The sequence below is a fragment of the Rhagoletis pomonella genome, unplaced genomic scaffold (assembly GCF_013731165.1).
Source record: "Rhagoletis pomonella isolate Grant_MI unplaced genomic scaffold, Rhpom_1.0 Rhpom_scaffold_00016, whole genome shotgun sequence".
NCBI lineage: Eukaryota > Metazoa > Arthropoda > Insecta > Diptera > Tephritidae > Rhagoletis > Rhagoletis pomonella.
Window position 1 is genome coordinate 2,475,841 of NW_023458570.1, and position 13,791 is coordinate 2,489,631.

Sequence of the window (13,791 nt, forward strand, 5' to 3'; positions counted from 1 at the left end):
CTAAGCGGTAGAAGTTATAGCAGCTATTTTGGAGATCACCACATTTGCTCATCGGACTTCTTTTTTCTAGACTTCAGCAGGGATCGAAACCGCGTCATCGATGTGCTAAGGAGAAGCGTTAACCTCAGAGCCATGCTCACCCCGCAAACTCGTGTTGCTAATTCATTTTTATTTTACAACGCTTTTATCAACTTGTTGTTGTATGTCCAGACCACCATACTATAAATATAGCAAAGGTATTTATGGCAAACCTAGTCTAGATATCAACCTCGTCGTAGGTATCATACCAAAGACATGCAATTAGAAAAACTCTAGAGATAGATGTCGCCTCGCCAGAAGAAGTTAAAAATATGCACTACATACGCTACAGCGGAAATGGACGACACGTCATTTCTTTAAATCAGTCATGCCCAGCGCAGGGCACTTGCATATGGAATTCTGCCAGCGCAGGGCACTTGCTTATGGAGTTCTGCCGACGTTGGGCATGACTGCTTTAAATGAAATTAATTGCTGCTATATGTATGTATGTACATATGTAGGCATATACTAAATGTGAGCAAACAACAGCCGTCATCGATTCGCCACTTCTCACTCGCTATGTTTGAGTTCCGATCGCTTAAAGAAGAATTTTGCATGTGAAAGCAACAACAAAGTTAGCAAGCACGGATAGACGATAGCGAGTTTGGTTGTACCTCATTGAGTTCGTTCAGTGACGGCTAACATTTTGCTCTGCAAGTTGAATTATTTTAGTATCTATTGCAAAATTTTATACAGACAAGACTAAAAAGTATATAATAAATTAAAAAAAAAAACTTTTTAATGTACCACGCTTTTATAAATGGACTAAAATTAGAAAATAATATTTCTCAGTCCCATAGAACTTGTTTTGATAACTTTTGATTTTGAAATTTTAGCAAAAGTCTTTATAAACAATTTATGAGATTGAAAATGAAAAGCGTGGGGCGCATGTAATAGGCCTGATTTGAAATTGAAGAGTAATATATGTATGTATGGTATATGTATGTAGGTATATTAATAACGACCGCTTAAAATCGATCTCAAATTTTTACTTTCGCTGTAGAAATTTTAGGTCTATGTTATGTATGTAGTTTGAATATTGTCAATTAAATCTAATGCTTTGTATTACATGCGCTCCACGTTTTTCGTTTTCAATCTCATAAATTGTTTATAACGACTTTTGCTAAAACTTCAAAATCAAAAGTTATCAAAACAAATTCTATGGTAATGAGATATATTATTTTACAACGCTTTTATCAACTTGCAATGTTGTATGTCCAGACCGCTTTGAATGTTGTATGCCTAGACCACCATTTATACTAGCTGCATTTTTTTGTAAGCGAGCGACAAAAGAACGCTCAACTCAGGTAAAACTTCCTTTTACCTACTTAAGCAACCCTGTTGGTAGCTGGCAAGAAAATGTGATTAGTTTAACGGGATTTAGATACAAAAACCAATTTAAATGAGTAATTATGCGAGGTATTTGCGTCTTTTAAAATATAAGTCACGTATAAAAGGAAGCAAAAATTTCCCTCTCCACTTTCCCATTAACAATTCACAATAGAGCAGTTTTTTCACTTACCAACACTAGCCTTCAGGTCGCGTATTTTTTAACCGACCTGGCTGAGCTCGGATAAATAGCCGAGTTTGTGTTGTTGCTTTGCGTTTATTTCGTCATTTAAGCGAGTGTTCTTTTGTAGCTCGGTTGCAAAAGAGTGCACCTACTATAACTGTAGCAAAGCTATTTATGGAAAATTCTAGTTGCTAGCTTCACTTTTAATGAAAAATCATATTTTGATATAGGAGGCTAGATTAATTAAAATTGCATCGTTTCGAAAAGGGTAAAGGTCCTTGTTTTACGTTTTCTAGTTTATATTCAATGAAAATAAAATTTGCTAAGGCCAAAAAAGCTCAGAAAATTCGATAAGGCCAAAAAAAGTTCAAAATCTTTTAATAAATATCGAATCCTTCCGATTCGTATGGAGTTTTGCTCTGCTTTAAACAGGCAAAATGTTGTATTCAAAGTTTTGCGAAATACTTGAAGGAAATGGCTATACGAAGTTTTTTCCTCTCCTGTACAATTTTTAAATTGTGACTTAGCAACTTTGCACTCTACGCTAGCGATATTTATTAAATCAGACAAATTTTAAAGTAAAACATTTTTTTAATTGTATTTAAAAACCATGTGATTGAGGAACGTATACATCACAAATAATAATGTAAATACCAGGTGCTTTTGAAAGTGACGATTAATAAATAAAAACATAAAACAAAAATATACAAAAACTATTTCTCTAAACATGTCTATTCTACTCTATAAAGAAATGGCGAATGGAGATTTTTTGCCATTTTTTTCGCAATTTACTAGAAATTTTGAGGGTGTACGTGTCAAACGGATCTGAGAATCGGATTCAGCGGGTCGAAATACATGTTGGTAATTGGGTCTGGTTAAAAACACACACCCCTTACTTTGCCGGTGTTGTTATTAGCTGAACTGTCAAAAGGTAGACATAATCCAATTGAAGATAATGACCCCTATCTCCTCCATTACAAAATATTTGAACTTCTTTACCCGCACGTCGTCCCGGGATTCCGGGATCCCGGGATTGGCATCCCTAATATGTATGTATGTGGGCATATGAATAACGACCGCTTAAAATCGATCTCAAATTTGAACTTTCGCTGTAGAATGTTATGTAGTTTGCCTATTGTCAATGAAATCGAATGCTTTGTACTGCATGCGCTCCACGTTTTTCGTTTTCAATGTCATTAATTGTTTATAATGACTTTTGCTAAAATTTCAAAATCAAAAGTTATCGAAACAAATTCTGTGGGACTGAGAAATATTATTTTCTACTTTTTAGTCCATTTATAAAATCGTTGTATATTAAAATGTTTTTATTTTTTTTTATTTTACTTATTCCTTATTCAACCTACTGCTATCAGGTGCAGCTGATTTGCCGCTATTTAAACTTGACAGACTGCTGTCTGATGAGGACTTCTACCGCTTAGACTTTGGTGCTTTTTCCATTTTTCCTAATAAAATAATCGTGAAATGTTAATAAGCCACAATAACATTGAAAAAAAAGAAAAAAAACAAAAATCAACCGTAAGTCCCAGCTACTTTGAACTTGCATTTTATTATACTTAAATTAAAGGGCTAAAAAACTGCATACTCAAAATCTTTCTTACAGGTGAAGCTAATATGGATAAGGTTCATTTCCAAAGAAAGTGTTATTGTTTGTCCCCCCTCTTTAAACTAGTTTATGGTGGTAAAATCGGAAAATCAAATATGATCTAAATAAGGAACCACCAATAAAACTGTTTTTTATTATTTTAAGCCATTTTGTCTTCTTTTGCGAACGGTATTTTTTGATATATTATACCTATTCCATATAAAAATATTGGTCCCCGCCCAGGGTATTCGCTAATCAACACACTGAAAATAGAATTTCGTAAAAACGATACTAAAAAACTTTCGTAGACTTGGTTTTTCTACAACGTATGAAACTTTCGTTCATAATACGAACACATTTTTCACAACGAAAGAAGATTTTACGAACCATTCGTAAATATTATGAAAGGAGTTTCGGAAGGCATTTTTATACCCGCGCGCACTTGTGCATAAGGGTATATTAACTTTGTTCGCATTAGGGTTGTTTTTAACAGCCAAAACGAATCGAGATAGATATGGACAAATGTATACATAAATGATCAGAATGGAATGAGAAGTCGATTAAGTCATGTCTGTCTGTCCGTCCGTAGGCCCGTGTACACGATAACTCGACCAAATTTGATATGTAGGTTGCCCTTTATCCAAGGTAGGTTGATATTGAAAATGGGCGAAATCGAAATGTAACCACGCCCACTTCCCATATAACGGACTTTCGAAAAATGCAAAAACTGCGATATTTCAGTAAATATTACACACAAATTCTTGAAAGTTAGTACGTGGAGTAGAATTATAGTAAAAAATAATATTATTATGAAAGTTTTGGAAAATGGGCGTGACCCCGCCCACCTATGATGAAATGCCGTATCTCAGTAGCCGCTTCACCAATCCGTACCAAACTCGGATCGAGACTTGGGTAGGGTTTAGCTAAGAAACCTGTTGAAAATCTTTGAAATCGGACAATAACCACACCCACCTGCTATATAACGGTAATTTACAGAAACATGAAAACTGCGATAAATCAGTAACTACTGGAGCTAGTTCACTTAAAATCGATGATTACAATAACCAGTTATCAAAAATTCGAATATTAAAAATTTCTGGATAATGGGCGTGGCGTCTCCCACTTATGACCACAAATGTGTATCTCGGTAACCGATTTATCAACTTCTACCAAACTCGGTGCGCTTAATAACCTTGGTACGGAAAAGCAATTTGTTGAAAATTATTCAAATCGGACTAAAATTAAACCCACTTCCCTTATAACGGTAAATTTCAGAAATACGAAAACTCCGATATTTTAATAACTGAGGACGCTAATTTACTTCAAGTTAATAGTTAAAACAATCTCCTTACAGTAAATAACTGCTATAGACTTTAAGGAATTGGGCGTAGTACCGCCCACTTTATAACTACATAGGTGTACCTCGGTAACCACTTAATCGATTTGTACCTAACTAGGTTCAATTATATCATTAAGTCTACCTCTGCATATTATCGAAAACGTTTGAAATCGGTTAAACACGCCCACGTATCATGCAAAGGTAGTTCAGAGAAAGTTGAAACGACGATATTTGATACCTGCGACGGGTATATAAAGTTCGGTTTTCGCCCGAACTTATACTTCTTTACTTGTTTCAGTACAATTTATGAAAACTTTCGTTCATTTGTAAACACATGCGTAAATTACCGAACAAATCTCTGTACTAATAATTTTGTATATTGTACGAAGGCATTCTTGTTATTTACATACATGTGTTTTTAAAATATACGAAATCTACAATTCTGTGTTCATAGCTAGTACTAATGCAGAAACATTTTTTTAAATTCGTACAATATACGAATATTAGCGTGCAATATACTAAATTGCCGGCAGTTTAAGATTTCATCATATTTCTATATACCGCGTGTCATTGCGAAGTTATAATATAAATTTAAACGTTTTATAAAGGAATTTGCTGGATAAAAAATACATTAAAAAATAAATATGTATTAATTTGTGATTTAATTTTTATAACCATTCGTGGAGCTATCGATTAATCGTAAACATTGCTACCTGCGATTGCTAGCTGGCAAAGGTGAATGGGTGAATTTTAAATTTGTTTTTTGCTTTTGTTTTATTGCTTTTTATTGTTTTTGTCTCATTGTTGCATATAGAGCGCTGAGACATGATCTCCATGCAATGGGTTATCAGAAAAAAATCAAACACTGGTGCGCGTGCGCTGCAATACGTATGAACAGCAATCGAGACACCGAGAATAAATAATCCACAATAAATATTTGATGTTTGACCGCAATACAAATCGCCTGATGGTTTTCGGTTGGTAAGACTAAAGCTCGTTCTTATTTATTTTCTTTCATTAAAATAAATTCTTTTTTTTTAGATTGAGTCTGATTTCGTCTTCTTATTCGGAACCAGATATGAGATCATTGATAACCTCATTGCTTCTTGCAATTTACTTTTGGATAATAATGTTTGTTTTTTTGATGTTGGTCGGAAACTGGAGTCCAGTTACTGGACTCGAAACCAGGCCATGCGGATTGGTAGCGTGCACTGCTGACCACTACACCGCAGCGGCCTCCAATCGGAATACAAGTTAAAAATTATGAATGTTTATTTAATTTAAACTGTATGAGTTGTACTCCAGTGTAAAAGAGAACAGTGTTTTTATTTTGTAACACAAATTCACCATAAAACTATGGGCGGATAAATAGCGCATTTATCCTCCTATACCCGTAGCTGTCCTATACAAGTTTTTGGATATTTTAAACAAGTTTGAAAATATTTAATTTTTAACCGACTTCCGAAAAAGGAGGACGTTATCAGTTCATCGGAATATTGTTTTTATTTTTTTTTTATGTATAACTTTCGACCACGTCAACCGATTTCGATAATTCTTTTTACATCGGAAAGGTTGTGTCTCAGAAGTGGTCCATACTAATCTGGTTTAGATCCGATCATTGGATCATGAAAAAATTAACGTTTTGCGTTTTGCTTAAAAATTTTCTTGTAATTAACAATTTTTATTGAGCTTGTGGCCGTTTTTAGTAAATGACTTATTGTGGAAAAGCAACAATAATTTGAAAAAAAAGGTAGAAGTGATAGCTATTTCGGAAATCACCACATTTCCTCATCAGACTGCTTTCAGTAGGATTCGAACCGATAGAAGTCTGACGAGGAAATGTGGTGATTTCCGAAATAGCTATCACTTCTACTACTTTTTCAAATTACTGTTGCTTTTCCACAATAAGTTTTTCATTAAAAACGGCTTCAATCTCAATAAAAATTGTTGAATATAATTGTCATAAGGCCATAAAATAACAAAAAAAAATCTGGTTTATCTACAGATTTATAGTATGCGCATACTCACAGACTATAAAAGTCATAGCTCATATGGTAGCACAACACTTTCATTATATTTTTGTCATTCATGCTTTGCAAAACATTTTGTTAAACAAAAACGCTTAAATTTACGATACAATAGAATAAAATTGTTGTGTTATAACTCGTACTATGGGTTTTACAGTGTGGTGAATGAAAGCAACAACCGCAGGTTTTACGAAAATAATTTCGTTAAATAAACGAATTACTTGTGTGCATTTTACAAAAATTTCGTAAAAAAAAAACAAAGAAATAATACGAAATTCTTTAGTAAATAGTACGAACGCATTCGTATGGTATACTAAAGATCTAAAGTCTCATATTTTCGTAGTATGTACGAAAAGGGTTTTGTACAATTAACGAAAACTTTCGTGGCTCAAAATGACGAAAAATTTCGTAAGATGTACGCAAGCTTTCGTTATATATACGCAGATTTTATTTTCTGTGCATGAAAAAAAAAAATTACCAAGGAAACAATTAAAAAGACGTAACGGTTTGTGAATGACTACCTTAACTCCTATTATTTTATTTTATAATAATAATAAGCGTGGCTTTCTATTATTATCCCTCCGAATTTTTCCATAATGCCACTTTTTAAATTTTGCCGTGATATTAACATTAGTTGTTTTGCTTGCCTAATTGCATTACAGTTAAGAGGCGCAAGAATTTATTGGTAGAACAATCATTGCATCATGGTAAGTACGGCTAAGTATTTTCCGAATGTCACCCAGTGTTTTGTGCAAAGACACTAAAAATAAAATAATTAGCAATGCCTGTTTATTGCATTAACATTTTCAGTGATTTCCTTGTTTGTATATTTTCGTGAAATAGATATCTTAGAAAAAGAACCAAAAAATTGAAATATTTCCAGAATGTCACTTTTAGGTGAAAATGGATTTTTTGCTTAAATAACTTATTTCTCCAGGAGTGTTCAAAAGGCATATATGAGAAATTGTTGGCGAAGAAAGATTTAAAAAAAAGCCTGCCTTCCAAGAAAAACCTCACGTTATCGTCATGGAGAAGGTGGAAAAACTTCGACATTAGATTATCGGATAAGTTAGATAAGTTATAAGATAAGTTTGAAAATGATATGCAAATATTTAAAAAGTTCCTCTCAATTTTTAAACCCTTTTCACATTCTGTGTACTCTGGTAACCGGTAAATTCTTTTACCATTTCATAAGCTGGTGCGATGACAAGAACTGGTAACATTTTTTGGTAACACAATTTTCCTATTACAAAATATTCTGTAACGTGCAGAATAGACCTGTTAATGTCAAAAAACCGTACAACTCTTATCGGCTAGTATACTTTTTTGTAACAGTTTCTAAACTTATTTATTACTTTAGCTTCTTCTTATTTGGCGCTGTAACCGCGTAAGCAATTTTGGCCGAGTTCAACAAAGCACGCCAGTCGCTTCTTTTCTGTGCCAACTGGCGCCAATTGGAAATGCCAAGTGAAGCCAAGTCCTTCTCCACCTGGTCTTTCCATCTCAGTGGGGGCCTTCGTCTTCCTCTGCTACCACCAGAGTGCTGACAGTTGTATTACCATGCGTTTATACAAAACAAGACAATTGATAATATGTGTTATTATACCCGAGCGCACTTGTGCACAAGGGTATTATAACTTTGTTCACATAACGGTTGTTTGTAACAGGCAAAACGAATCGAGATAGATATAGACAAATGTATACATAAATGATGAATGAGAAATCGATTAAGCGGTGACTGTCTGTCCGTCCGTCCGTCCGTCCGTCCGACTGTGCACACGATAACTCGAGTAAAAATTTAGATATCTTAACGAAACTTGGTATGTGCACTTGTTTCGGGCGTAGGACGGATGGTATTGAAAATGGGCAAAATCGGACAATAACCACGCCTACCTCCCATATAACGGTAATTTTCAGAAATACGAAAACTGCGATATTTTAGTAACTACTGAAGATTATTCACTCAAAATTGATATTTACAATAAGTTTTAGACGAAAAATAAGAATATTATAAATTTTTGGAAAATGGGCGTAGCCACGCCCACTTATGGTTACATGTGTATATCTTGGTAACCGCTGCACCAATTTCTTCCAAACTTGGCACAGTTGTTAACCTTGGTATAACATACGAAATGGTCGAAAATTTTTAAAATCCAACAATAACCACGCCCACATCCCATATAACGGTAATTTAGAGAAATATGAAATCTTCGATAAATCAGTAATTATTGAAGCTAATTTATTCAAAATTGATGCTTGCAACAACTCTTTACCAAGAAATACGTTTATGATAAAATTTTGAAAAATGGGCGCGGCACCGCCTACTTGTGATCACATATATGTATCTCGGTAACCGTTCTACCAATTTGTACCAAACTCAGTGTGGTTATTGTGCTTGCCACATAGAAGCAAAACGTTGAAAATTATTGAAATCGAACGACCGCTTTTCATATAACAGTGAATTTCAGAAATGCTTGAAACTTCAATATTTCGAAATTTAAGGACGCTAATTTACTCAAAATGGATACACCCGGTTTACCATGTAGCGGTAGCTTTCGGAAAGGTGAAAAACATATATTTAATACTTGCGCCGGGTATTTAATGTTCGGCTCAGCCCGAACTTAGACTTTCTTACTTGTTTTTCACATTGTTTGAGTAAAGTCTTCGAAAATTTGCAGGCAATGAGAGAAATGTGAATTTATAAGTAAAAAAGTGTGAATGTATTGCTATTGCATCTGCTTTGTGACTTGTGTGTAAGCCCCAAGTACGCAATCATAAATAACAGCCCTATCTACCAACTCTTTTTTTCCACTTTTGGCTGCACTTTTGTGTGTTGGAAGAATTTTTATTTATTAGGAGAACGTGGGTGTTAGTACCGAGTAGAGTGAATTTTTCTACTAAATCTATGGTAAAAAGGTGGTTGCACCAAAGTTCAACTCTCTAGATCTCACAATCGAATATATCATATATGTATGTACGTTCTGACTTACTTATTATTACATTTTACTATTAATTTTTATGCGGCTTTACTAGACTGGATGGTAAGCATTTGCCACTGCCACCTTCAATGAACGGCACGCAATGGGGTCAGGCGACGATGGCGCGAAATCTGGAGCGTAATTGCCCATCAAATAGACCATGTTCGAACGTAATCTGTCCGGACCCATTTGATTGTGTCGACCTGTGGAACGAGTACGAATGCACGTAAGTATTAAAAAGTCGCTTAGAATGTAAGTTTTTTCATGAGCATTTCTTTCAACCGCCTATTGTTTATCATTTATATGTATTTATGCTGGGATTCAGTAATCAGTCTCTAGTCACAAATAGACACTCTTCGTGGTGAAAATCGATTTTGAGACTATTTGGTATTCAGTAAGCTGTCTCACGTCACTATTATAAAGAAGTCATTATTTTGTCAGCTGGTTTTAAGCAGGTCACAAAACGAAAAATATGGAACAAGAAATATTTGCTTTCTTTTTAATTTAAAAAAAGCACGAAAATGAAGCCAGATAATACTTTTTAACAACAATTTTGGGTTATTGTGTCCAAATGGGTGACCAGATCTAAATAATTTTTACATACGCGTGTAGTCAAGGCTCCAGACTTTATTTATCTAATCTTGTCAATCACTAAATCATTAATAAATTCGGTTTGAAATATGCACTTTTTTTGAATTTTGGAGTGAGTTCAGCTCAAAAATGCTGTGGATCTAGCCGGAGTTGGTCTGATGAGGGTTATTTTTTCTAAGCGCTGTCAACGCGGAAAAGTGTTCTGCGCAATAATACCGTGGATGGCATAGCCCGAGCTTACATTTTTTATGTCAAAATTCAAGTTTACCCCATTTTCAAATGGTTTCTCTGGGCCTGAGGAAGGGTTCGAAAAGTCAAGTTTAAATGTGCTCTTTCTATTGGGTGGAGTATAAAGAGTTACGCCCCCTCCCCTTCCGCCCACTAACCAAAAGCAGTGGGCAAATAACTAAACATTGCCTACAATTTTTTTATGATCTAGGAATGCCCGCAGGCAAGCTTGTGGGATAATGAAGATCCATTTTTGCTGGAGGAACAAACGTTTAGGGGGTTTTCAGATTTCCAAAGTCGTGTTGCTGGGACCTTCTTCAGTAATTAAAACCTCACGACAAATACACTCAGAAATCTAGAATTCCGTTTGAGCTTCGAGTAAGGTTAATGGTTGTAAAAAAGTGATGCACTTTACTAAGTACTGTTTTCATTTTAGTTTATTTCAGTATCTACTATTATATCTGTCGAATGGCTCGTACCAAAGCTGCATTGGAAATAGCGCCGTTCAGAAAAAAATTCAAGTATCAACCTTCAATAAAACTTCTAATTCTTAAATTAAAATGGTAGTTTTAATTTTTTATTGAGATCGTTGACAGTTTTATTTATTATTATTTTTTGGTTTTTATATAAAACTAGCAGACCCGGCGAACTTCGCCCCGCCCAAAATTAATTTTTTTATTAAAACATTCGACCAACCCAACCTTTTCGCCAGCAATTCACGTTCACGTTTGGTTTTATGATCTACAGAAGGCATATCCTCCATTGCCGTCTTAAATAACCTGACGAAAGCGTTATACCCGCAAGAAGTCCTTGCGGCTCGATAGTGAATCGTCCTTGAATCTGTATAGTATAGTTGGTGGCAAAATCTAAACTGGTGAGTATAATAGGTCCACATTCTGTTTAGTCACCGTAAAGCAAGGACCGCAATGGTTTTGATGGTTGATTTATTCTTCTTCTTTTTTGGCGCTGTAACCGCCTAAGCGATTTTGGCCGAGTTCAGCAAAGCACGCCAGTCGTTTCTCCTCTGTGCCAACTGACGCCAATTGGAAACGCCAAGTGAAGCCAAGTCCTTCTCCACCTGATCTTTCCATCGCAGTGGGGGCCTCCCTCTTCCTCTGCTACCACCAGCGGGTTCCGAGTTGAATACTTTCAGAGCTGGAGCGTCGGTGTCCATTCGAACGACATGACCAAGCCAGCGGAGCCGCTGTATTTTAATTCGCTGCACTATGTCCATATCGTTGTAAAGCTCATACAGCTCATCGTTCCATCGTCTGCGGTACTCGCCGTCGCTAACGCGTAAAGGCCCGTAAATCTTCCGCAAAATCTTTCTCTTAAACACTCCAAGAGCCGCCTCATCGGATGTTGTCATTGTCCATGCTTCTGCGCCATATACCAGCACGGGCATGATGAGTGACTTATAGAGCGTGGTTTTCGTACGTCGAGAGAGGACTTTACTCCTGAATTGCCTACTCAGTCCAAAGTAGCACTTGTTGGCAAGAGTGATTCTGCGTTGGATTTCAATGCTGACATTATTATTATTATGGTTGATTTAACGGGAGTAATTTGAATTTGATTCCTGGTGCCTCCGAATCGATGATTTTTAGCAATAACTCGGCTCCAGCGCCACTAAACATTATCATTAAAATCGTTTCGGTCGTTAAGGAGAAGTTAAGCCACCAGAATAAGGCTTTTTTTTACATACATTCGCTCGGAAAAAATGCACAACATCATCAGCGAAAAAAATTCTCAAAAATCAACTTAAAGTTATAGTCATTTAGAACTTGCACTTTATGACACTAAAATTGAGTGAACTATATTTCTATAAAAAATTAACAAAAAAATTTATTATGAAAAAGAACAAAAAACACTGTATTCTGGATGTATATATTTACAGCAGAGCTGTGTAATGATTGAATCAATTGAGTGTGCATTCTCATTTTATTCGTATAAAAAATGTGATTGTTTGATTTTAAAAATTTAACAACCAATCTTGAGATTGGTTACCAATTGTAAAATATGTAGTGTGTTATGGAATGGTTGATACCCATTCACATAGAGTGTGTGAATGCAAAAAAAACTCAATCATGTATGATTGTACGTTTATGGGAATGCAATCTGTCATTATCATTCTTAGTACTACCAGCGATTAACGAGTAAAAAAATTTAATCATTAATCGTACAGTTGATTACGACTAATTAATTTTAATCGTCAAACGCGATTAACATTTTAATCGTTAATAAGATTAAAATTTTGCCAACATTGTGTGAAATCATATTCATATTCACGGAGAAAAATGGACGTTTTTGGAAAAGAGGCGTAGCACCTCCCATACTGATTGAAAGTTTCATATTGCATATCTCTTCAAATGTTTGGGGTAAAGTACTTAAGCTTGGTATAGAAATACATATGTATGTATGTATCTGGAACTAATACCATACTCATGGAGAAAAATGTGAGTTATTGGAAAAGGTGGTGTGTGGTTTTTCTATGCTGCATATCTCTGGAGCTGGTTATTGCAGAGGACTGGAACTTGGCACCGAGATGTGTATGTATTCAAAATTAATTCCATACTCATGGAGAAAAATTTGCGTTATTCGAAAAGGCGACATGGTACCTCCCGTACAAATTTACTGTTTTATACTGCATATCTGCATAGGTGTTCATGGTAGAGTACTGAGACTTGGTACTGGGGTATGTAAAATCAATTCTACATTCATGGAAGAAGATTAGGGTTATAGAAAAAGGGGCGTAACACTTCCTGTACAAATTGACTTCTTCTTGCCACATATCCCTGGAAGTATTTGTGGAAGGATATTGGAACTTGGTATGGAGTTGTGTATACAAAATGTATCAATTGCTCATGGAAAAGTGTGAGTTATTAAAAAAGGAGGCATGTCGCCTCCCATACATACTAAACATTTCTTAATAAATATCTGTGGATGGATAGAAAATCTCTGGAAGTATTTTAAATTTGTTACGGAGATTTATTTTATAAGTGCCGTACTGACAGAAAAAATTTCATTTAATGGAGAAGTGAGAGTCGGGTTCGGCCTTATAATCTAAAGCTCTCATGATGTACAAATACCTCTTGAGGCGTTTGCTACAGTAATGAGGAGTGGTATTTTATCAAGGCGAGGTTACTAAATTTCAGTTGGAAATATTAGAACCCGCCGTGGCACGTCCAAGAAAGTTACACGTTCACGCGTCGTATCCCTGAAATCATTTTAAGGTAAACTTAGAGGGATTGATATCTTTCGTATGCCTAGCGCGCAGACGAGATTTTATAATTTCATAGTTTTAAACGGCCTAAATACCTTAGCCCGCTTAAAAAATAACGAGCTATAACGAAATGGGCACAGAAATAAGATATAACATCATTAAATTATTTTTAATATTTGTATAAAAACGTGGGGTGAAACCCGCGGGTATTAGC

The 13,791-nt window shown here is 35.3% G+C and overlaps 1 protein-coding gene across 1 annotated transcript in view; it reads left to right on the plus strand.

Moving 5' to 3' along the window:
* Positions 1-13,791, plus strand: part of LOC118749420 (putative neural-cadherin 2) — a 580,827-nt gene that overhangs the window by 483,367 nt on the left and 83,669 nt on the right. The window lies entirely within an intron of this gene.